This window comes from Rhineura floridana, chromosome 12, assembly GCF_030035675.1.
Source record: "Rhineura floridana isolate rRhiFlo1 chromosome 12, rRhiFlo1.hap2, whole genome shotgun sequence".
Lineage (NCBI taxonomy): Eukaryota > Metazoa > Chordata > Lepidosauria > Squamata > Rhineuridae > Rhineura > Rhineura floridana.
Genome location: NC_084491.1, coordinates 16,338,478 through 16,364,032, shown reverse-complemented (window position 1 = coordinate 16,364,032; position 25,555 = coordinate 16,338,478). Strand labels below are relative to the sequence as shown.

Genomic DNA, 25,555 nt, shown 5'->3' with positions numbered 1-25,555 from the left:
ATATTGGAGCAAAAAATCTTAATTTCACATATACGCTCATGAGGTCTGAACTGGTGGTGACCGACCAGGAGAGAGACCTCGGGGTTGTAGTGGACAGCACGATGAAAATGTCGACCCAGTGTGCGGCAGCTGTGAAAAAGGCAAATTCCATGCTAGGGATAATTAGGAAAGGTATTGAAAATAAAACAGCCGATATCATAATGCCATTGTATAAATCTATGGTGCGGCCGCATTTGGAATACTGTGTACAGTTCTGGTCGCCACATCTCACAAAGGATATTCTAGAGTTGGAAAAGGTTCAGAAGAGGGCAACCAGAATGATCAAGGGGATGGAGCGACTCCCTTATAAGGAAAGGTTGCAGCATTTGGGGCTTTTTAGTGTAGAGAAAAGGCGGGACAGAGGAGACATGATAGAAGTGTATAAAATTATGCATGGCATTGAGAAAGTGGATAGAGAAAAGTTCTTCTCCCTCTCTCGTAATACTAGAACTCGTGGACATTCAAAGAAGCTGAATGTTGGAAGATTCAGGACAGACAAAAGGAAGTACTTCTTTACTCAGCGCATAGTTAAACTATGGAATTTGCTCCCACAAGATGCAGTAATGGCCACCAGCTTGGATGGCTTTAAAAGAAGATTAGACAAATTCATGGAGGACAGAGCTATCAATGGCTACTAGCTGTGATGGCTGTGCTCTGCCACCCTAGTCAGAGGCAGCATGCTTCTGAAAACAGTTGCCAGAAGCCTCAGGAGGGGAGAGTGTTCTTGCACTCGGGTCCTGCTTGCGGGCTTCCCCCAGGCACCTGGTTGGTCACTGTGAGAACAGGATGCTGGACTAGATGGGCCACTGGCCTGATCCAGCAGGCTCTTCTTATGTTCTTATGTCAAGAGAGAGAAATATAGCCGGGACTCCTCCAATAATTTGATGGCATAGGTCAGCAGTGACACCTGGGGGGAGCAGAATGGCAGTGGCACTGAGATGGCAAGGTTGGGGGTACTGTGGTGGTAGGCAGCAGCAGCCTGCAGGTGTGTGCCCATGTGCTGCAGGATGGTGGTGCCACCAACCCTGAACTTGCAGGCACCATGCCCCATCCCCATTCAGTGAGTGGCACTGCTGCCATCACTGGAAGAGCACTGCTGTTGCAGAGTCTGGGATCTACCCTGTGTTTTACTAGAACCCCAAGAGCCACCAACTACAGCCAGCTGCAAAAGGCATACGTCTAGTACGAAAGAACATGGTGTCTCTGAGAAGTTGCTGAGCACAGGATTATCAGAACTGAGACGAGCTCACAGTCTTTCCACATATAAATCTATTCCTAGTTTCCACAAGCACTCTTAATTTCAGTTGTCAAGTTTCCAGACAGGTGTGTGTCCTTTTGTTGCTATTGTTAAACAGTTGGAAGCCAGAAGCTCTTCCCAATTGACTACATATCTCCCAGGGATCTACCAACAAATTACAATCTACCTTCTGGCCATCCCTGCACTAAATCATTTGTATGGACATAGGCCTACCTTACAGGGTTGTTGTAGCATTGTTCAAAGGAGTACTTACAAGAATGAAACTACAGTGGCAGATGTAAGACTTCAAAACATTACCAAAGAAGGCATTCTCAAAAAAAAAAAAAAAAGCTACTGTGTACCTAGAAGCTGAGAAGAAAACAATTGTGGATTTGCTCATCTCTGTGCAGCTCTCACCTTCTGCATCATGTGCCATGCATCAAAATTAGACACACTTGATGGTTAAACACATGATAACGGCTGCATCCCTTAGAAACTGCTACTAGAAGCAGCTGTATCACATGGGTTTATGGTAACACAAACCTGCCTTGTAGGTTGTAATACTCGAGATCAGGATGGTTAGACTTCAACTTTTTGGTACTACTACTACTACTACTACTGCAAGTGCCCAAGATCCACCAACCAGAGCAAGCCCAGGGATTTGTTTTTAAGAATAATAGGCAATGAAAAATCCAATATTTTAATAGCTATAATTATGATAGTTACAGAAGTTTTCTTTTTAAAAGTTGGTATTTTAATTTTAAAGCTTAAGAATCTGCAGGAAAAATGACAAGAGTAAAACTACATTCCCCTTTCTGCCAAAACTCTTTCTATTTAATGTAAGCCTTGATAGTAAACATTTTCAGGACGTATAACAGACCCAGTATGCCTTGCCTTGTTGCCAGTAAAAGGGAATTGCTTCAATGGTGCATTTAATGTTATTGAAGCCATTTTCTTTTCCTGCCAGCAAATGTGTATATAATGGAAATTGTACATTTGTTGAATGTTACATGTGAATAACTGTACAAGTGTACAGCTCAACTTGTGTACCCACATATGCTGATGGCACACTCATTGAATATAATGTGTGAACAGGGCCCTTGTTTAAAAATAAGAAACCAGAGTGCATCTGAGCATGTGCTGGTGGCTTTCCTTCAAATTATTAATGAACTGCAGCTTGTGGCCTTTACACTTGGAATGGGGGAGAAATTTGATTCTGTTTGCATCTGAAGCTGAATCTATCAAATTCACACTTTCTGGAACAATATGAGAAACGAAATATAGCCAACCTTCAAAATTCGCTCTTATCTGAATTTTGTGGTACAGTTCTCTAACCAAAGATTGTTTACAAAAATGCACATATGGCCGAGGAATATATAAAAATGAGTATATTAGTGAAAATAACATACTGAAATGCATTATATTAGGAGAAATTGCTTGCAAAGACATGTATGTTAGTTAAAAAAATGAATACAAAAACATGTTTACTAGGAGAAAGTCACACAAAAATGCTAAAGAATTTTCACAAGGCTTTTTTTTTTTTACAAATTGTGGAAATGTGGTGAACAGAATTTAAAATTGGAAAAATTAGAAACTGAGAGTTTTTCTATCCTTAGTCCACACACATTTGAAGGAGCAGATATTACTGGGCGATTATGGATCTCCTACGGCCATACTACCCTGAACACGCCCGATCTTGTCTGATCTCGGAAGCTAAGCAGGGTCAGGCCTGGTTAGTACATGGATGGGAGACTGCCTGGGAATACCGAGTGCCATAGGCTTAGAGGAAGGCAATGATAAACCACCTCTGAATACCTCTTACCATGAAAACCCTTTGAATATATCCAAAAAAGATTCATAGGGTCACCATAAGTCATAATCGACTTGAAGGCATATAACAACAACATGCAGATAAGCCCAAACACCTCTGTCTTCAAAAACTAAGCACTGCTACTCTTGTCATCTTACAAATGGTATAACTAGACCAAATATTCTACTTTGCTAACTCTGATGAGACTTTGCAGTGCACACATGTTATGTATGGATTATTATGCCATAGGTACACACACATATAGGGTATAACTAATATTGTTATACTATATTAAGCAGAGGAGTTACTCTCTTTCCTAACTTAATGTGGATTGGTTACTTCTAAATCTCATTTAATCACCCAGCCATTCCTGGGGGGGGGGGAGATCACAACATGTAGGGGTGTGACTTTTATCTATGGCATAATATTATAACTTGCAAATTGAAGGGTATGTGTGTAAAATACAGTGTTTCCCTCCCTTTTAATGTGTCTATGTCTGTCGTGCCCTTCAAACAGTTACAGGAGCAGTGTGGGAGGTGCTTTCTTGGATTTTTGAAAGGGTTACAACTACAGGGATGGGACCAATCTTCAATCCATATTTATTACAGTTATATCTTGGCTCTTTTTCATGGTGAGCCAAAGATAGTATACCCAGAGCTCTTGGGTAATCTCCCATCTGGGCACTGTCCAGATCCAAACCTGTTTAACTCAGTCAAACCTTCTGTATTATCCTGTAACTTTGGACAATGCACTTGGGCCTTCTTAAAGTTTCCAATCAGCCATGGAAGCCCTGTTTTCAAGTTCAGAGTTATGCAGCGGTCAGGTCAGCAGCAGTGTCGCTAGGTCCTTAAAAAAACTCTGGGCATAGACACAAATTTGCCTCTGGGAAAATTAGGATGATGGATGGGTTCTCTGGCCACCCTGTAAGTCAAGGATGGGGAACCTGTAGCCTTTCTGATGTTCTTGGATGCCAGCTCCCATAAGTTCCAGCTAGCATGGCTAATGGTCAGGGAAGATGGGAGTTGTAATCCTGCAAGGTCTAGAAGGCTCCATGTTAGCCACTCCTGCTGTAAGCAAAGCAAAAACAATGGACTGTATCCAATGCTAGTCCTACTCAGAAGGACCCATTCAAGTTAATGGACATGACTGACATAGGATCATTAATTTCAATGGGTTTACTCTAAGTAAAACTTAGATACATCCCAATGGTTAAAAACTCTGTGTGTGTGTGTGTAGAGGTAGGAAATCTGAACATCATTGCAAAATATCTAGGGTTGCCCCCCCAGGGCCATTCCTTAACAACACCCCTGCAGATTGGTCCCTTCAAGAAGCAGGGTCTTTCCAATGGCTACTCCAGTATTTGTAACTATTGACTGTTCAAATGTTTCCGCCTTTTGTGATGTTCCTTTTTGAGACAGGTCAAAAGTTTCCTTTCCAATATTGCTTTTGGAGATAACCAACAATAGGAGGGCTATCTGCTGATTGTTCATATTTTTGATTGTGGCTTATTCTCCATATGTGTGTGTGTGTGTGTGTATCACACACATGTATGGGTTTTTTGTGTGTGTATTGCTTTTCTTTTCATTTTGATGTCATTTATTTTATTGTGCTCAGTCATGAAAGGGTTTGCTGGAAAATGCTTTTGAAAATCCCCAAATATCATGTGAGTTTGAGTTCCATGTGATTGGTCCAACCCTCACGGTAGCAGGCCTTCAGACCAGCGATGGGGAGCTGGTGGCCCTCCAGATCTTTCAGGACTACAACTTCCATCATCCCTGACAGTTTGGCCCCACTGACTGGGACCTATGGGAGTTAGAGTCTAAACAAAAAAGAAAAACATTCTAGAGGGCCACCCCTTCTTTTGACATTATACTAGTACTGTGATGAAAAGAGCCTCCTGTGGAGCTGCCATGATGTGTCAAGTACACCTGTAAATGTGTGTGTATAATGAATGTCAAGTATATATCTGTCAAATATATATTTTGTCAAGTATATATATATATATATATATATTTAAATACACACAGAGAGAGAGACATACATGCATACACACTGTGTGTATGTGTATATATGAATGCTTCTCCTGTTTCCCTGTCTTGTTACACTCTCTTGATTGCATGTGGCACGCTCGCTTACTTCCCCCTTGCACTCAAAATATTCCTGCACCATAAAACACGCAAGAAAGTCAGAGGAGAATTCTGCTGATTTGGTCTGCCGAAAGCCTTCCATTAAACAAGAAGTCAGGCAAATGTTCAATGCGGTGTCAGCATCACTTGTTGACAAGAGTGCCTGGAAAGGATCCTTTGGGACATTTTTGTTGAAGGAGGGAGGGAAGGAGGGAGGAAACTCCTTTATCTTTAAGCATTTCCCAATGTCCCTTCAAGACATCTGGTTCTCTCATTTTCTCTCTTGACTTGTGTGCTTTCAAAAATATCACTGTCAGTTTTTTTCTTTACTATTTAGTCAAGCAACCGAATGGAGTGGTGGTCCTGCATGATAACTTGTTTGAGACATGGCTGTCCTTCAGAGGCAGTGACCTTAAAAGCTTTGACGTGGTTTTGTATTTTCTCTCTCTCTCTCCCTTCTTCAATCTCCCTCCCTCTGACTTTTCTAAGAGAGAATTCAAGCTCAACTCAGCTAAGTTAAAGTCTTGTGCATTACATGCTTGCATCACCACATTTAGCATCTTTTATGAGAAAAATCTATTTTTTGTGTTCTCTCCCCCCCTCCCCCCCAGTGAGAAATAATTTTGATAACATGCATATAAATGAAAGGGACAGTTGGGATATAGAAGCAGCATTTTAAGTGTCACCCAATAAAATGCAGGGCCCAATCCAGGCACGTGAAGCACATTTTTTAAGTTCCATGCATTTCAATATGAAAATGGTGACACATGGGTTGAAATTTCCCATTCGAAGAAATGAGATTCCAAAGGGTTCAATTTTAGCCAGATCATGTCGTTAGGTCAGTCATAGCAGTCTATTTAAAGAAAATACTTTTTTTCTGAAAATAATTATTCTGTTTGAACAATTGATCCCACCCCAGCATCTTGATGCAGATGTTTTTGTTTGTTTATTTACTGTAACAAATGTCCTTGGGATGCTTTATGGTAAAAAAATATAAAACAATAAAAATAACATTAGAACAAAGATCAAGACGTATTACAAGATTTTAACACTGAAGGGTAATTCCATGAAAATGTCAGCTTACAGACCAATTTTTCATTTTTATATATAGTTAACATGCTTTATATCGTTTTAAAGATAATTTCCCAAAGTTTCATTATCTTGCAATAGTTTTTCAAAATGGCATTTTAAAGGTAATGGTAAAGGTGTCCCTGCACTTACGGTGCGAGTCGTTTCTGACTCTTAGTTAGACTCATGAGTAAAACAACCAAAAGTCTAGCATGCAAGATGATTCAGTCCCCCCCCCCAATATTCAGTTAAAGATCTCTCCAAGAAAATAGACAACAGATTCACTAATAGTCAAAAAACCTTGCGGTTTAAAAACGTACCTATAGCCCACAGATATTTCTATCAAACTTTAAAAAGCAGGGAAATTGGGCAGCTGTAGTGTATGCACCAGGGGAGCAGGAGACCTGACCTCCTCTCTGAGATATTGGACTGCCCTACAAATTTGTCAAATTGCAAACACAATTTGGGTTGGTCTTTCACAGTCCAATCCACTTCCTGTGTAGCTTGGAAGAATTTGGTAACATGTGCCTCTGAGTATATGGTGAGTGGTGGCAACATCTGCAATCAGCCCAAATAATAGAAAAAAGACATGTGCTGTGCTGATCTTGTTTTAGCAGGGAGGAAGCAGCATTATTAAGACAATTGATATAGTTCAGATGGTCACTTTAAATATGTCTGATTTACTTTGCAATCTTAGTGAAGTTTCCTATAGGAAATTATTTTCTTTTGTTTCTGTTTCTGTGAATATGTGAAGTACAGCAACACTTTGCAAAATTTACACTAAAAAAACTCCAAAAATAATTGTGGAATAATGGGACTGACTATTCTGCAGAATAGTCTCCAATGGACATCAGGAGTGTCTCAATTTGCACAAGATAAAACAGTGGGAGGTCAAATATACTCTAGCAAATTCTAGGTGTGCTCTATGTTTTTAATTGACCATGCCCACCTTGCCTTAAATGAAGTGGTTTAAACATAGCAGGCTGAAAACATGCATCCTCTTTTTTCCCCAACAGCTAGTCATTGCTGAAGTAGCAACATATTGCAATCAGTCTGATTTTACATCAAACTGCAGTTTCAGATTCAACTGTTAATGTACCCAAAATAGAAATAGAACATAACCTCCAGTTTGAAACTCAAAAGGCTGTCTTCACCATCATATGACATTGACCAATAAAAAGGCTTTGGAATTAATAAAAATAAATTTGACACAGATTCCTAGGATGAAAAATTAGAGAAATAAAATTTTCTGGATTAGATTCTCTGTAAAAACATTAGTAACACAGGAAAGAGGCAAAGTAAGAAGAACACCAACAAACACACAAAAATATAATTCTGTATCTTTGGAGATGGCAGCTATTGCCACCACTCACCATATGCTCAGAGGCACATGTTACCAGATTCTTCCAAGCTGCACAGGAAGTGGATTGGACTGTGAAAGACCAACCCAAATTGTGTTTGCATTTTGACCAATTTGTAGGGCAGTCCAATATCTCAGAGAGGAGGTCAGGTCTCCTGCTCCCTGGGTGCATTCACTATAGCTGCCCGATTTCCCTGCTTTTTAACGTTTGATAGAAATATCTGTGGGCTATAGGTACGTTTTTAAACCACAAGTTTTTTTTGCCTATTAGTGAATTTCTCTGCTTTTTAATCCGGGAGGTAAGAAATGGGATCCTGTGCAAGTTTGCTGACATGGATTGATCATTTGCATGCTTATTGAGTTCAGTGGGATTTACCCCCTGCAATCATGCTTAGGATAAGTGAAAGTGACCACGGGGAATGGGGAAGGAGGAGGAGAAGGGGAGGGCAGAGGGGGAGGGAAGGAGGACAGGTTTGATCATTTGCATGTTTATTGAGTTCAATGGGATTTACTCCCATGCAATCATGCTTAGGATAAATAAAACTGACTGGGAGGGGAGGGAGGGCTGGAGTGGGCAGGGGAGGAGGAAGAAGGAAGAGGTGTGGGAAGGAGGAAGAGAGGAAAGGGGAAGGAGGGGAAAGGCATGTCTGATAATTTTCATTCTTATTGAGTTCAATGGGATTTACTCCTATGCAATCATGGTTAGGATAGGTAAACCTGACCATGGGGGAGGAGGAAGGGGAGGGGGAAGGGGACGGAGCCGATTGGAGGGGGCAAAGGAAGGGGGAGGGCAGGTTTGATCATTTGCATGCTTATAGAGTTCAATGGTATTTACTCCCATGCAATCATGCTTAAGATAGGCAAAACTGACCATGGGGAGGAGGAAGGGGAGGGGGAGGAAGGGGAAGGGAGGGATTGGAAGGGGATGAGGATGGGGAGGGAGGGAGGGGCAAAGGAAGGAGGAGGGAAGGGGCAAGAGGGAGGGGATAAAGGGTGGAGAAGGGAGGGTGGGTTTGATAATTTGCATACTTTTTGAGTTCAGTGGGATTTATTTCTGTGCAATCATGTTTGAAAATGGAAATGGACTGCCTTCAAGTCAATCCCGACTTATAGCGATGCTTGGAATAGGGTCTTCATAGTAAATGGTGTTCAGAGGTGGTTTTACCATTGCCTTCCTCTGAGGCTGAGAGGCAGTGACTTGCCCAAGGCCACCCAGTGAACTTCATGGCTGTGTGGGGATTTGAACCCTGGTCTCCCATGTCGTAGTCCAACACTGATCTGGGGGAGGGGCAGGGAGGGTAGGAGGAGGGGGAGAGGAGGAGATTGAGTGGGTGGGCACTGGGCAGAGGGGAAGCCCCCTTCCTTTCCAAAAGGAAAACATTGTGAACAGTATCATTGCCTTTCAGCATTTTCCCCACCTTTTTATTCTACAAGAGGCACATGTAGCCTCCCATCCAAATTTAAACCAAAACTGCCCCTGGCCACATCCACACCAGGCCTTAATTTCACATTGGACAGTCATGGCTTCTCTCAAAGAATCATGGGAAGTGTAGTTAGTGAAGGGTTCTGAGAGTTGCTAGGAGACACCCTGTTCCCCTCACAGACCTTCAATCAGAGTGACTGACTGTTAAATCACTGTGGGCATTGAAGTTATGTCAGTGGAATTGGAGTCTCCTCTCAGCACCCTTCAGAAACTACACTTCCCAGGATTCTTTGGGGGAAGCCATGACTGTCTCAAGTGAAATAAAGGTCTGGTGTGGGTGTGGGCCCCTGATTAGCCAAGCCCAGCAGCTGTGAGTCTGGCTTTTAGAACACTGACAGTTGGTTCTTACTGAGCATGCTGGACATTATCGAGTTCAATGTAACATTTATTAAATTAATTAAAAATCAGCCAGGTGTTTTTTAAAAACTTTTTAACTGCAGAAGAAGGCCAGAGCATGGGGCAAGGTCAGTAATAGGATTACAGGTAATCTGTGAACATGGCTGATTTTTAATGAATTTCTCAGATTATGAGAACTCTGACAGAAAAAAGTCCAAAAGGGGTCTCGGGTTTTTTTTCTCTCTTTTTAGACTTTGAACACTCTCTTCTCTCTGACTGTTTTGTGTATCACCATGAAAATTTACAGGGTTGGTAAGCAAGCATTTCTTAGGACTATAAGTTTTGTAAGGTTTTGTTTTGAAATGAGTTTATGGGAAACATCAGAATGGCATGGGGAGTATTTTCAATTTAACATTGTGGAATGTGAACGATGCATGCTGGCTATAGTATACAGCCACTCTCGTTCCCAATGGGAAATGTGATTGTCCTGAAAGAAAATGCAGAAGTGGAAACATTCACTGGAGAATTGGTGTCAATTGGTAACTTTGGTGTTGGGTTTGAGAGAGGAAAATTGAAAAGAAAATTTGGTGAAAATTTGTTTGATGATAATTAATATGAAATTCTTTTCTTAAAAAATGGGACTTCTGTGACATTTGTCTTCCCTGCAAATGATGATGAATGCTGGGTTGAAAAGAAACAAATATTAGGGTTTCGCCACAGTCTAATGTAAATTCCGACATGGATTTGATGCTGACCTGCCACTTGTGAACGCATAGTAAAGGGTCGTATGCACAGCGTCTTGCTTTGGAGGCATCTATTTGTGGGTGTCTGTCAATGAATTGTCACATGTTATGTTGGACATAGGTTATTTGCCAGAAAGCCTTTTTTCCACAGTTTCCAAAAGATTGTCAGTTGCCCGTGAAACACTAGTTCTTTATGCACAGTGCCTTGCAAAAGTAATCAGACCTTTGACCAATACTCTCATATTACTGAATTATAAATAGTACATTGTAATTTTTTTCTGTATGATACTTTATTTTGAAACACTGAAACTCAAAATCAATTATTGTAAGGTGACATTGGTTTATGTTGGGAAATGTTTGTAAGAAACATAAAAAACTGAAACATGTTACTTGCATAAGGATTCAACCCACATGTTTAATATTTGGTAGAGCCACCTTTTGCTGCAATAACAGCTTTAAGTCTTTTGGGGTAGGTATATACCAGATTTGCACACAGTGTCAGAAGGATTTTGGCCCATTCTTCTTGGCAGATTCACTCCAGGTCATTCAAATTGGTTGGACGTTGCTTGTGGACCGCAATTATTCAAAGAGTGCCACAGATTCTCAATCAGATTGAGATCAGGACTTTGACTGGGCCACTGTATGACATTCACCTTTTTGTTCTTCAGCCACTACAGTGTTGCTTTGGCCTTGTGCTTGGGATCATTATTCTGCTGAAAAGTGAATTTCCTCCCAAACTTCAGTTTTTGAGTGGACTGAAGCAGGTTCACTTGCAGTATTTCCCTGTATTTTTCTCCATTCATTCTTCAATTTTAACAAGATGCCCAGTCCCTGCTAATGAGAAGCATCCCCACAGCATGATGTTGCCACCACCATACTTCACTGTAGGGGTGATGTGTCTTGAGGCATGGGCAGTGTTAGGTTTGTGCCGCACATAGTGCTTTGAGTTTTGGGCAAAAAGCTCTATCTTGGTCTCATCTAACCACAAAAACCTTTTCCCACATTGCAGCTGGGGCACTCTCATGCTTTCTGGCAAACTCCAGATGTGCTTTCAGATGGTACTTTTTGGGTAATGGCTTCTTTCTTGCCACCCTCCCATACAGGCAAGTGTTATGCAGAGCTCTTGATATGGTTGACTGGTGCACCACTACTCCACTCCCAGCCACTGAACTCTGTAGCTCCTTCAAAGTAATTGCTGGCCTCTCTGTGGCTTCTCTCACAAGCCTCCTCCTTGTTCGAGCACTGAGGTTTGAGGGACAGCCTTTTCTTGGCAGTGCCTGGGTGGTGTGATACAGCTTCCACTTCCTGATTATTGATCCAACTGTGCGCACTGGGATATCCAAACACTTGGATAATATTTTATACCCTTGTCCTAATCTACGTATTTGTATTACATTATCTCTCACTTCTGTAGAATGCTCTTTGGTCTTCATTTTCCTTCAGATCCACAATTATCCTTCAACAGTGATTTTTATCCTGACAGTGTGACAGCAACTTTAATTGTTCACAAGTGGAGGCCAATGGTAAGGTAACTGTGTCCTCGATAGGGCAACTTCTTTCATCTGTGTAAACTAGGAGCTTCCACAGTACAGGGGTTTGAATACTTATGCGAGCAACATGTTTCCTTTTTTTATGTTTCTTACAAACATTTTCCAACATAAAACCAATGTCACCTTACAATAACTGATTTTGAGTTTCAGTGTTTCAAAATAAAATATCATACAGAACAAAATTACAATGTACCATTTGTAATTCAGTAATATGAGAACATTGGACAGGGGTCTGAGCACTTTTGCAAGGCAGTGTAAATTGCTGCAGATGGAATTTTTTAATCATTCATAATTTTAGAGAAAACAAGGATCCAAGTTACAGATAAATCCTTGAGGTTGAAAGTCTGTTACATTGGTCACATCTTTTAAAACACAATAAAAAGAAAGCATTTAAACTACCTGTGGCATACTTCATGATTAGTTTTGTAGGGAATAATAAATAAATAAATAAATAAATAAATAAAGGGTATTCCACAGTCAGATGCCACCAATCCAAAGGCCCTCATTTGTATCAGCGTATAGATTCTGAAAGTCACCTGGAAGTTCTTCTGCACAAGCCTCAATAAATTAATGGGAGCTGCACAACAGCATGCCCCTCTATTGCATATAGAATGTGCAACACGATCAGGTTCCTTTTACATGTACGTTCCTATGAACAGAGGAAGCTGTCCTTGTAATGAGTCAGACTTTTGGTCCATCTAGCTCAATACTGCCTCCACTGACTGGCAGCAGCTCTCCAGGGTTTTAGGCAGGGATCTCTCCCAGCCTTACCTGGAGATGCCATGGATTGAACCTGGGACCTTCTGCATGCAAAGTAGTTGCTCTACCACTGAGTAAGGATGGGCAAATCTGCCAATTTCATTTTTCTGAATGTAAGTTCAGTTTTCCACATCACACACACACACATGCACGAACACACACACACACACACACACTTCTGTATGTTAATTTTATCCAGAGCTTGGAAACGTTATATTTTTGAACTACAAGTCCCATCAGCCCAATTCAGTGGCCATGCTAGCTGGGGCTGATGGGAGTTGTAGTTTAAAAAAGTAACTTTTCCAAGCTCTGATTTTACCAATATATGTATTTATACACACATTTCACCCTACTCTATGCATTTTTGTACACATTACTTGGCTGGAGAACTGCATCGCAAAATTCAGAGAAGAGCAAGTTTCAAATGATGGCTGTGTTTTGGGTCGTGTATTATTTTGGAAAGTGCGAATTATGTAAGTTTGCCTTTAAATGTGAACTGAATCGATTTCCCCCCCATCCCTATCTCTGAGCAACATTCACTGATCTGTCCACTTATATATTTTTTTCCAATTTGGCACTGATTTGCTACTGCAGGGGTGGGGATCATGTGGTCCTCCAGATGCTGTTGGATCCCAGCTCCTTGTCCTGATCGGAGTTGGAGTTCATCTGATGGGTCCTACTACTGCAACCAAGCCTAATCATATATAAATGAAATAATCATGTCAGTTTTCTCTGTCCCCCCCCTTCACTTCCGTTCTTCTGTTGTTTCCTCTATGCCAAATATTAGATTTTAAGCTTCTTGGGGAAGCCTCAAAAAGCCCAAGGAGGACTAAACTATGGAATGCTGACTGAATGGGAGAGAGGGTGGCAAATGGGTGGAAGTGGATGGGTGTGTGGGGATTTGGAATGGAGTACTCTGGAAAATGGCATGGCTGGCTTGCTGGAACACTAAACAGGAGCCTTCCACACTGCAACATTATTGTTGCAGTTTTCACTTGTAATTAATAATTACAATGCATTGTAGGATGAATGCACATACATGTACCTGATCACACAGCATGTTCACAAATGAAAGGGGATTTTGAATCTGAGATTAATGGTAGAAACACACTCACTGTTCTGCTGGTTTCACTGTGTCTCCACCTGTCCCTTCTGAAAACGGGGGCACACAATGCTAGTTGAACCCTGCCCCTTTTTACTGTAAAACCTGGGGGGAGCAGTTTGAGTGTTTTTTATTATTATTCAGCTTCACAGAGATTTTGCAACCAATCAGCAGATCAACCCATTCCCCCTCCAGGTGTAGTTAATGGAAACACTTTGGTCTGGCGACTAGTATGTTTACATCATGATTCTTACACCTCATTGCATGTACAGGTTACATCTGGTTTGTTGATTTACTAACCTCTCATAGGAAACGGGAATTTAGGAGTGTGGAACTGAATTGTTGGAGAGAGACACAGCACACTTTCTGATTTGATGGGGAGCTATGATTATGGGAAGTCCCCATTAAAAAGATACACAGATAAAAGCTCTTAACAGCTCTTGTTGTCACTTAATTTCCAAAAAATGTGCAACTGACATTTGAAAGAATATACATTTGGGGAAAGTTACACTGCAAGCAAAACCCTCAAAATTTTTAAAAAACTTCCCAAACTCTTGGAATGCCATTAAATAGAGTAAAAAGCAAATACACTTTTAAACTGAATAAACTTTATAATAAAATTAATTAACAGCAATTCACATTTGTTTCACTGAGAACAAGGAATAAATGAAAGGATTCAATGCAGAGTGAGATTTTTTTTTTTAAAAAATAGAACTTTCAGTGCTAGCTACATTTTATTTGTTACTTTTTACTTATTTATGACAAATGTTAAATGTAAATCCATACTGCAGTAGAAGGCAACTTTGGGAAAGATGAATTTAAAGAAGCAGCAATGGGGAGTGGGCTTGGGAAAGCTTAACTTGCTCCTTGCCCTCTTTTTCTCTGCTCCAAATCAGTCCCCAAGCAGCTTTCTCTCAAGTTTCTCCTGAGCCCTGCCCAGGCTCTAGAACTTTTTCCCAAGGGAAGCTCGTCTCGACCCCTCTCTAATGGACTTCTATAGGATGGTCAAAAGTCTCCATTTTTGCGGGGAGGTTTTTGGGCTATAAATAGCTACCGTTTTGAAATTGTTTTCGATGGCAGTGGATAAATTACTTGCAATTGTTCATATTTTTCATTTTGTTTCTCTTTGTTGTTTTAGGCTGCAGTCCTAAACATGTTCATTTGGGAGGAAACTCTATGGATTGAAATGGGGCTTACTTCTGAATCAGGACGGGGGAAGAGAAATTTGTTCAGTTCCCTACCCAGTTCACTCTGCCTGAACCAATGCAGCTCTCCTTCAAAATTCACACTCTTCCAATGTTTTGCAATGTGATTCTCTAAGCAAAAGCTGTGTACCAAATAAATAAATAAATAGGGGGGAAATGTGCACAAAAATATGCACATCAGTAAAAATGTGCAAAAATTCGTTATATTTTAGTTATTGTAAACCGCCCAGAGAGCTTCGGCTAGGGGCGGTATACAAGTTTAATAAATAAATAAATCAATATTGCTAGTAAAATGTGTATATAAGGAGAAGTGCACACACAAATAGGTAAGAATTTTCATGCAGGCTTTAAGAACCTGGTGTGGAAATGTGGAGAGTGGAACTTAAGATTGGAAAAATGAGAATCTAAGAGAAATCATGACGGACAGATTCATCCGCCCCACTTCTAAGTAAAACATGCATAGGATTGCTGCTATGCTTACTTGAATGGTTGTCAAGCTGGTGAATGTTGTTAAGTTAAAACTGTTAAGTGACATTGAGACAGCTGCTTGGGCTTATTGAGGCAAGGGGGCGTATAAATGCTTTAAATTTGTAGAACTCTGTATGGTCACTTAGATCATCTGGGGAAATTATGGTACCATATCCTGCAGAAGAGCATAGGTTGGTGACTAAAAAATGGACATTTTCTGCTATTACCCCAGTATTATGGAATGCCTGTCTTTCTGCCATAATTGAGGCAGTAACCACCAGTTGTTTCAGATGTATCCAAAGTAGCTCTAGGTCAGGGTCCCGTCAGCACAAGAAATTCCACTTGCACAATGGGACTTCCCCCTCCCTTCCTGTTCCCCCATGCACCCCTTAAATCTGTTCTAGGATTTTCCCTTAACTTTCCACAGCTGATTTGGGGAGGGTGCAGGTAATGTGCGGGGGAAGATGAGCGGGGGAAAGCCTGTTGCACAATGTAGCACGGGTGGGATGCGTTCATTAGATACTGCCCGTATATATCTTGCCCAGGCTTTCTCTGACACAGAATATCAGACCCTGTTTGTCTGGATTCCTTGAATTCCAGTTTTAATTTGTATATGCTTTTCTACTAAACTGGCTTTATGTTTTATATTTTTGTTTTAATGATATTATTTATTGTTTTGATGTTGTACACTGCTCAGAGATTTTTTTAAAAATATATAGGCTTTAAAATAAACAAATGAATAAAATGAATTAGTAAATAAAATAAAAATGTGGAGTAATTTAAATATGAATGAATGAATGCATTTGGTAGATGGTGCTCATCAGATGTACAATTAGTTCCTAAGCTGAAAAGGGTGGGTGGGTGGACAGCATAGTTAGATGAGAACCACAGGATTTTTTTTAATCCTGAAGTTATAGAAGTTTGTTTTCCACACACATGCCTTTTTCTGTGTGGTTAAATGAATGTAACAGGATACATGCTTTTCTTCTTTTTTGAGTCCCCCCCCAAGCTTTTCAGATTTCCCTTTGCTGTGATGACTACAGCTGTTTTCTCAAGACACTTTTCGAATGTGACTCTTATTAGTAACTGGGATCGTTCAGGGAGGTGAAACTGAAAGACGCCGGTGAGACGAGTTGGATGAGGGCTGACCTTTCACCTCTGGAGGCATAGATCTGAACTTGAGAAATTAACATGGCCTCCTTGACTCCCGCTGCTTCGAATCCACATATGGCCCAGACCGAAACCAAAGTCTGCAGGATGGAGGGTGATTGGCAGTCACCTCCTCCAGTAGAGGAGGCCCCAAGGTGGAAAGAGCAAGGGATAATGAATTGCTGCCTTGATCCCCGGAGAGGGTAAGGAGGGGGGATATTTTTCAGTAGAGCCCCACTCCTTTCTGCTGTCACCTCTGCACTTCCAGACCCCCTTGGCTAAAAAAGAGGCTTCACTTTGCAGAGCTATAAATCTTAGCAAGTTCGCAGGCTCTCTCTTCTCCCCAAAGAAATATATGAAATGCTCCCTCTTCCTTTGAAACAGAATCCATTTCCTTGAGAGGTATTTGTACCGGATTAGTGGTCGTGTTCCTGATGGTGACAGGAGGGAAGCCGGTGCCAAAAAAAATGAGGCCTGCTCCTTTGGATGTGTTTGCATGTGTGCTGACCCTGCTGAGTGTCCTCCTCGAGACTTGACACTTACAAATCATTGCAGGTCACTTTTTTTTCCCAGAGGAATGTTTATTAGAGTTCTTTCACACATGACACTTAATAGTCCCATCCTAATGTATGTTTTCTTGAAAGCGAATTTTATCAAAGTCAATGGATCTTGCTCTCAAGTCAATGGGAATAGGATTGGAACAACAATAAGTCACAGAGCCTTTCTTGCACTCTTTATGTGCTTTTGGGAGGGGCGGCATGTGTTTGATGTTGGATAATCAGCAGAATAGGGTTTGCAAGAATTGTATGTTTTCTCAAAAGTGAATTCTATTGAGTCCAATGGGACTTACTCCCTAGTCAGCAGGCACAGGATTGGCACATTAATGATAAACATCACTGAGTGCATGTGCATGCACACATGTACACACACACATGTATACAGGTGTACGTGTATATATGCACATTACTGTGTTTAACACAACAGAGATTATTATTTTAGTGATTAACTAAATCCTACAAGGGATACAGAGCAAGCCTGTGTGAAGTGCTGTTTTAAGCTTTATCTCTCCCCACCTCCCTCTCTCTGTACCTTCCTCTTGTGCATGAATAGTGCTGATTTAGCTAAATAAGGACAGGCCCATGGAGAACTGGGATTGTTACTAGTATATATATAAGTCAGATCTGAAACAAAATGCTACAGAATGGAGTGCTCCTATTCATGATCCCAGCCTGTCATGCCCTCTTTGAGGATATTCCATCCCATTCCTCCTCCCACTGTTTTGCATTCCTTTCCCCAGATGATGATGGGTCCTAGATCAGGGGGAAAGAACCAGTGGCCCTCTAGAAGTTGTTGGACTCCAACTCCCATCAGCCCCAGGCAGCATAGTTAATGGCCAGGCCTGGTGGGAGCTGTAGTCCAGCAATGCCTGGAGGGCCTCAGGTTCCCCATCCCTGTCCCAGGACATGGTTTTGAATACGAGACACATCAGAACACAAGAAGAGCCTACTGGAATGGGCCAATGGCTCATCTAGTCCAGCATTCTGTTCTCACCAGCCATATGCCCATGGGAAATCTGCAAGCAGGACCTGAGTGCAAGAGCACTTTCCCCACTTTCAGTTTCCAGCTGGTGATATTCAGAAGCATACTGCTTCCATCCGTGGGGGCAGAGCATAGCCATCATGGCTAGTAGCCATTGATAGCCTTATCCTCCATCTCTCTGTCTAATCCTCTTCTAAAGGCATCCAAATTGGTGGCCATCACTGCCTCCTGTGGGAGTGACACCTCTCAGGAAATCCTGTGTATATCACTGGGAGTTCTGTGACAGATGAGGAAAGTGGGATAGTAACTTAATAAGCAAATATATATTATTTCAAGGCATGCCATCACTATTACAGAGAAATAAAAATATATTTCTCTTCCTGAAAAAGTATGTGACCAATGTCTGGGGGAAAGCCTTTAATTGCCATAATAAACCTAACAATAATGGGTATAAAATTTTAAAATCCATTTAATTTTAGTAAGCATTAGACTGCAGACCTCTCCACACTTAACTTGGAAGTGAGCCTCACTATACTTTGCTGAAATCATTTCTCTGTATATCTGAGTAAATTACATTCCACTATGAACTGCAGTGGTAAGGCTGGTATCCAGATGATTTTGGTTTTGGCACTGAAACCCACAAGAAGGAAATGTAATGTTTGCTGGTAGGGCTCTCGTTGTACACATTGCTGTGGTTAACCAGTAGCATGCTGCCATTGGTTAGAGAGCAACTTTATATCTAGAGGATATTGCAATGCCAGCACATATACTTTTAGCTTGCCAATGAAGAACACTTTTGCAAGTTGATTGGTCACTTAATGTTCTGGTCCAAGATCACCACAATACACAGCTTTGGAGCTACAGATTCTATGAATACAGAAAACAATAGATGCTTGCAGCTGCCTAATACTGAGTCTATCAGTCCATCAAACTCAATATTGTCAGCATTAATTAGAAATGGCCCTCTGTGGTCTCAGTCAGAGGTCTTTTGTGGCTCTTCTATTGGAGACCCTTTTAACTGGATATGAAAAGCTGGGAATTGAGTCTGGGACCTTCTTCATGGGCTTGACCACTGAACTTAAAGGACTATGGAAAAACAGTTATTTAATGATCGGAGAAGAATGCTACTCAGAACAGTGAATTTCTAGCTAACGTGGTGCTGGAATGCTCAAGGCATACCATGCCGTCTGACCTACAACTCTGCCCCCTAATTGGGGGTGGCAGAAGGTAGATCACTGAGTGGTTAGCAGTAGATTTCCAACTCCCAATTGTTGAAATGGCAACAACATTACTTTTCCTATCTAAGTTAGGTTGCTGGAATGAAGGAAGCTAACTAGGTGTGGACTGTTGTGTGAAATGTGTGTGAGCTCTATATGCAGTTCTGAAAATGAAATGAAACCCCTAGGCTCAGAATGTGCTCAGAGGTGGGGCATTAGAAGGCATTGTTTCCAATTCTGCCCTGTAATAGCTGCATGCAACACTGTTTCTGTTTCACTGCATATCATCTTCTGCCAAGAATTACGTTACTTGTCTTGCTGTCCGCCATGGCAAAATTATGTAACTTACTTAACTATGTTATTTGTCTTGCTGTTGGCTGTGCTGAACTTATGTAACTTATGTATTATGTAAAATATATTGTCATTACGTTAATTCACCCTATTCATTTCAGTGCATAGGAAATGCAATGCAGGTAGGGAAAAAAGTAATCAGCTATGTATCATTTGTGTACTGACAGCAACAGAGAATACTGATCTTATTTGCTGGATTGATTTCCATTCTGGACGTGAGACAAATATGAAAGTATCAGCAATTCCCCCCCCTTTTCCTGTTTTTGTTGGAATTCTCTGATACTCTTCACTCAGAGGTGCACTGTTCTTTAACGACATCTATATGTCTTTTTAGGGATGGAAAGATCTGTCAGTTTCTGTTCTCTCAATTTCTCATTTTTCCAATCTTAAATTCAGTTCTCCACATTCCTGCAGAAATATCAGAAAATTCTCCAGCATTTTAGTGCAAATTTCTCTGAATAAACATATTTTTGTAGGCAGTTTTGGCTAATGTAAATTTTTGCAAGCCATTTGTCATCATACAATGCATTTTTGCATTTGCATGTGATTTTCACTCATTCATATACTCATTTTTATGCACACTTTATTTATTTATTTATTTAAAATATTTCTATCCCACTCTTCTATAATAGGGCACTCAGGGAGGCTTACAAAAATAAAATTAAACATGTACATGATAAAATTGTAAACAGTAAAATCACAAAAACATCAAAATAAATTAAAATACATAATTTATACACACAGGGATTGGTACTAAAAGGACTACAAAGGTAAAATTTAACATAGAAGGCATAAAATCAGTGTCAGGCTCTACCTTCAGTCCCTCTCAAAGGCTCTCCAGAACAAGATCATTTTCAGAAGTCTCTGGAAAACCAACAGGGAGGGAGCAGAGCAAACTTCTTGGGGTAGAGTATTCCAAAGCTTGGGAGCCACAGCTGAAAAAGCTCTCTCCTGCGTGCCTGTCAATCTAACATCTTTCACTCCAGGCATACAGAGGAGACCAGAGGCAGATGATCTTAAATCCCGGGAAGGTACATATGGGTGTAAGCGGTCCCTCAGGTACATTGGTCCAAGGCTGTTTAGGGCTTTAAAGGTCAGAACCAGCACTTTGAATTGGGCCCGGAAACAAATTGGGAGCCAGTGGAGTCGATAAAGCACAGGGGTAATATGCTCTCTGCACCGTGCTCCAGTTAACATTCTGGCTGCTGCATTTTGAACTGTAATTTTGAACCAAACTGTAATTTCTGAACCATTTTCAAAGGCAGCCCCACATAGAGTGCATTACAGATATCAAGCATCGATGTCACCAATGCATGTGTCACTGTGGCCAAGTCAACTGCCTCCAGGAATGGACGCAGTTGGTAGACCAGTTTGAGTTGGCCAAAAGCACTCCTGGCTACCGCAACCATCTGATATTCAAGCAGCAGGGCAGGATCCAGGAGGACTCCCAAACTGCAGACCTGCTCCTTCAAGGGGGGTGCAACCCCATCCAGAACAGGTTGCAACCCCGTCCCTGATGCAGTTTTTCTCTTGACCAGCAGTACTTCCATCTTGTCTGGATTATTTATTTATTTATTTTATTTATTTAATTACATTTCTAGACCGCCCTATAGCAGAAAGCTCTCAGGGCGGTGTACAACAAATAAAGTTTCATTTTGTTAGCTCACATCCAGCCCTTCACAGCCTCCAGGCACCGGTTTAGGATGAGCACTCCCTCCCTGCAGTCAGGTGGTAGGGAGAGATAGAGCTGAGTGTCATCAGCATATTGATGACATTGTAGTCCAAATCTCCTGATGACCTCTCCCAGCAGTTTCATATAAATGTTAAAGAGCATGGGAGACAGAATGGAACCTTGCTGTACTCCACAGGCCAACGTCCAGGGGGTCGAGCAGTAGTCTCCCAGCACCACTTCTGGGTCCTGTCTGTCAGGTAGGACCAGAGCCACCGTAAAACAGTGCCTCCCAATCCCATCCCAGCTAGACGGTCCAGAAGGATACCATGGTCAATGGTATCGAAGGCTGCCAAGAGGTCCAGCAGCACCAACAGGGATGCACTCCCCCTGTCTGATTCCCAGCGTTGGTCATCAAGCAGGGCGACCAAGGCAGTCTCTGTCCCATGGACAGGCCTGAAGCCTGATTGAAAAGGGTCTAGATAGTCTGATTCATCCAGGAAAATTTGGAGCTGAGCAGCCACTACCCTCTCAATCACCTTGCCCAGAAAGGGGAGATTAGAGACTGGGCGGAAGCTGTTAGGATCTGGAGGGTCTAACGAAGGCTTTTTAAACAATGTTGGCATAGAACCTTCCCTTAGGGAGGTGTTAATTAAATATGCCAACCAGTCAGCCACTCCTCCTCTGGCAGATTTGATTAACCAGGATGGGCAAGGGTCAAGGGAACAAGTAGTGGCCCTCGATTCTCCCAGAATCCTGTCCACTTTGTTTGGTTCGCTTTGCAAAATTTGAATAAGCATGAATTTCGAAGGATGGCTGTGTTTCAGTTTTCATAGTGTTTTGGAATTTAATAGATTCAGCTTGAAATGCAAACTGAATCCAAATTCGCTCTCATCCCTAATGTGTCTTGCACCTGGCTGTGGTTGGTAGATCTCCATGTTCTAGTAAAAAAAACCCAACTAGATCTGAAACATCATGAAACATCTTAAGCATCATATTCAATGCCTTCAGTGCACGAGGGCATGTGTACAGACAGCCCTATAATTGCTAATTAAAGTAGCAACAGGGCTCTTCAGGCAAGCACCCTCATGCACTAGACTCTAGTGACTAGAGGAAGGGGAGCAAAGTCACGTCTGCAAACTGTGGCATGCCACTCCCTGGCTACTCCTCTCATTAGCCATGTGGTTGGCATCAGTATGAAAGTGGCCTATACAGAAGTACCTAGTCTGATGACACATAAGATAGCCACCTTGCTGAAACTAGGCAAATCAGTGACTGGTCAAAGCTTGAATGGGAAATCTGAATGGGAACCCCCTGAATCAGTGGCATCACTAGGGGGGTGCAGGGGGTGCAGACTGCACCAGGTGACACCATCAGAGGGGGTGACTCTCAGCTTTAATTTTTTAAAAAATTGAGTTTCTAGGTAGTCCGGTTCTCGAGATATACATAAAAACGTTAGCCGCCCCCAGTGGTGTCACTAGGGGGGTGCGGGGGGTGCAGACCACACCAGGTGACACCATCAGAGGGGGGTGATTCTCAGCTTTAATTAAAAAAAAAGTTTCTAGGTGGTCCGGTTCTCGAGATATACATAAAAACGTCAGCCCACCCATTAAATCTTTTTTATAAACTACTGTATAGCACTTCGTACCTTTAACCCCGCCCGTTCAGGATCGCAGCCAATCAGTGAAGTGTTTGTTTGACCTGTGGCAGTGTCTAGTAAACCTCATTGCAAGGCCAGAAAATGGTGGTTCCCCCCCCCGTTTATCTGAAAATCTCATAAATTGGGTAAGTATATATATTTCAGTTTTTTCCCCTCTTGTGTGTAGGAGTCAGATCCTGGGCAGTGTTTTCAAAACCTTCCCAATACTTGCTTTTGTGGGGGTAAAAGCATTGCTAATCACATATCTCCAGAGTAAATTCCATTGAATTCAATAGGATTTACTTTTGAGTAGACATGGTTATGAATGTGCTGAAAATCAATGGGAATTTGGAGTGAATGTAAAAAAGAATTGTGTTTGTGTTGTCTTTCTGTGTCCCCCCCCCTCCAGTCCTATTTTAAAGCAAGTAGGCAGGGCTTACTTAGGCATTACAGTTTTTATTCTGTAGGAAATGAATACTGATTTTTTTAAAACTAATACTGATTTTTCTGCAATGACCATCTGGTTTGACAATAAACTATTATATGGGCTGTATGTATTTATACATCTGCAGTGTGTGTGTGTAGTCTTTCCAACAACCCTGTGAGGTAGGGTTGGAAACCAAGGCAGCTCACAACAAGAAATAAAGCCATTTAAAATCCAATAACCATAAAGCAAGAATAAACTGTTGGAAAACAGCCTAAAGAGGCATGATTCTGAATTTTGGGTTGGGTGAATGAAGTTTATTTATTTATTATTTGATTTATATCCCGCCCTTCCTCCCAGTAGGAGCCCAGGGCGGCAAACAAAAGCACTAAAAGCACTTTAAAACATCATAAAACAGACTTTAAAATATATTAAAACATCTTTGAAAATATTTTTTTAAAGCTTTTAAAAAACATTTTTTTTAATAAAAAGAAAAGGCTTAAAAACATATTAAAAAGCAATTCCAACACAGACTCAGACTTGGATAAGGTCTCAACTTAAAAGAACAAGTTGAAAGAACACTTATCACTTGAGGCTATAGTTCTCTGCACACTTCCCAGTTTGAGTAAGCCCCATTGAATACATTGGGACTTGCTTCTGAGTAAACATCGAATTGCACTATAAATATATTTAAAGATTGTGTAATTCATAAACATATTTGATAGTCATGTTTATATAAATATTTCTTCATACTGTGTCCCAATAAGTATTTGATTTCACACTATGGTTGTAGATGATTTTTTCCTCTACATTTTAAGTGTGCCCTTCTTCCTGGGGGTGGTCATGGTTCTCCATTGTTTTCATCCTGAGGGGAGGATAGGCTGAGAGATGGTGAGTAGCACATTTAAGGTCTCTTCACCTCCCCCTCTTTTTTTATTTGTATTTATTTTATATTTCTCCAATATCTTCCCCTGGCTGTTTTTATGTATTTTAAATATTTTTAGATTAAATAAATAGGAAATCATAATTGTGAACCTCCCTAAAAGCAATTTACCTATCCTTATGTTTTGGCAAAGTGATGGTGTGAAGGCATGCTGGTAGTACAAGAGACCATGTTTGAGGCATGTTATAAGGTGTTTGAGGACTTTGTCACACATTACTTTTTGAGACCTGTAGATTCATGTTGGAAAGAACATGTACACGTATTGAATGGTGGCTTGGGTGCTGTTTTTTCAGTCTACGCTGCATGCGTAGCAAAGGTGATACATCATCTGGCAGCTAGCTTCATAACGTGAGAATGAAAAACATTTGGATCACCCACTTGTTTACTTTTCTCACTATTGAGACCACTTCATATATTACTTTTTCATACACAGAATTTTAATCTTTGTATAGGAAAAAGTATTTTGTAAAATGTGAAGGACAGTGGCTGCCCAGTCAGTATAACCACTGTACAAGATCTACTCAGCCACTGTAATTACCTTTTTGTTTTGAGTGCCCTTTTGTCTGGCTCTTGGTTCAGGTGTGCATCCAACTTTGATGTGCTTATGGAAGGGGTGTGCAAGTAGTGCCCCCCCAAGTGTGGAGGCTTGGACAAACATTGTGTTATGGAAAACCAAAGTCTGTGTGAAAGTACATATTTGGGAATGCCATCAGTGTAATCCTAAACACACTTAATAAATAATATCGAACTTGCACATCACAAAATATATTACGGTCATGTCCATAAGCACCAGGAGGGTAGTCGCCCAGGGGATCTTAGTCTCTCTGCTTTTTTGGGAGCAGGGTCCCTATGTCTCCAAGCATCCTACAGTCAGCATGAAAAGGGAGTGTGTTAGTCACTGAGAAGAGTCTTCTAATATGCTTCCTTGCCTTTTCTGCAGATTGGAGCCAATCAGAGTGAAAGGAGGTGAGTCAGCCACTGAGAAGACTCTTCTCAGTTGCTAATGCTCTCCACTTTCATGCTGATTGGCTCCTAGAGATGTTTGTTGTTGTGAGAGAGTGCATTAACAAAGATCTCATTCTTAGTCCAGGAGCAAAAAAGGGTGTATGTGGCTGTAACTATCATGAAGGGACCCTGCAGCTCTGAATTTTCTACTAAACAACTGATAAATACCTATGTAACTTTGTGTCTGGAGACTTATTATTAAGAATCACTTTCCATAATTGTAAGGAGGTGTGTCCACACGCATGCATCCCAGGCACCTAAATGAGGGGAGAGAGCAGCATAGGGACATAAGCAGGTGTCTTATTCCAGGGGTTCCCAAACCTTTCTTCTACA

The 25,555-nt window shown here is 41.2% G+C and overlaps 1 protein-coding gene and 1 pseudogene across 6 annotated transcripts in view; both read left to right on the top strand.

Annotated features, from left to right (window-relative positions):
- The window catches only part of EBF2 (EBF transcription factor 2), a 378,097-nt gene that overhangs the window by 68,815 nt on the left and 283,727 nt on the right, over positions 1 to 25,555 (top strand). The gene's annotated exons all lie outside the window — the stretch shown is intronic.
- Positions 2,939 to 3,057, top strand: LOC133368885 (5S ribosomal RNA; annotated as a pseudogene).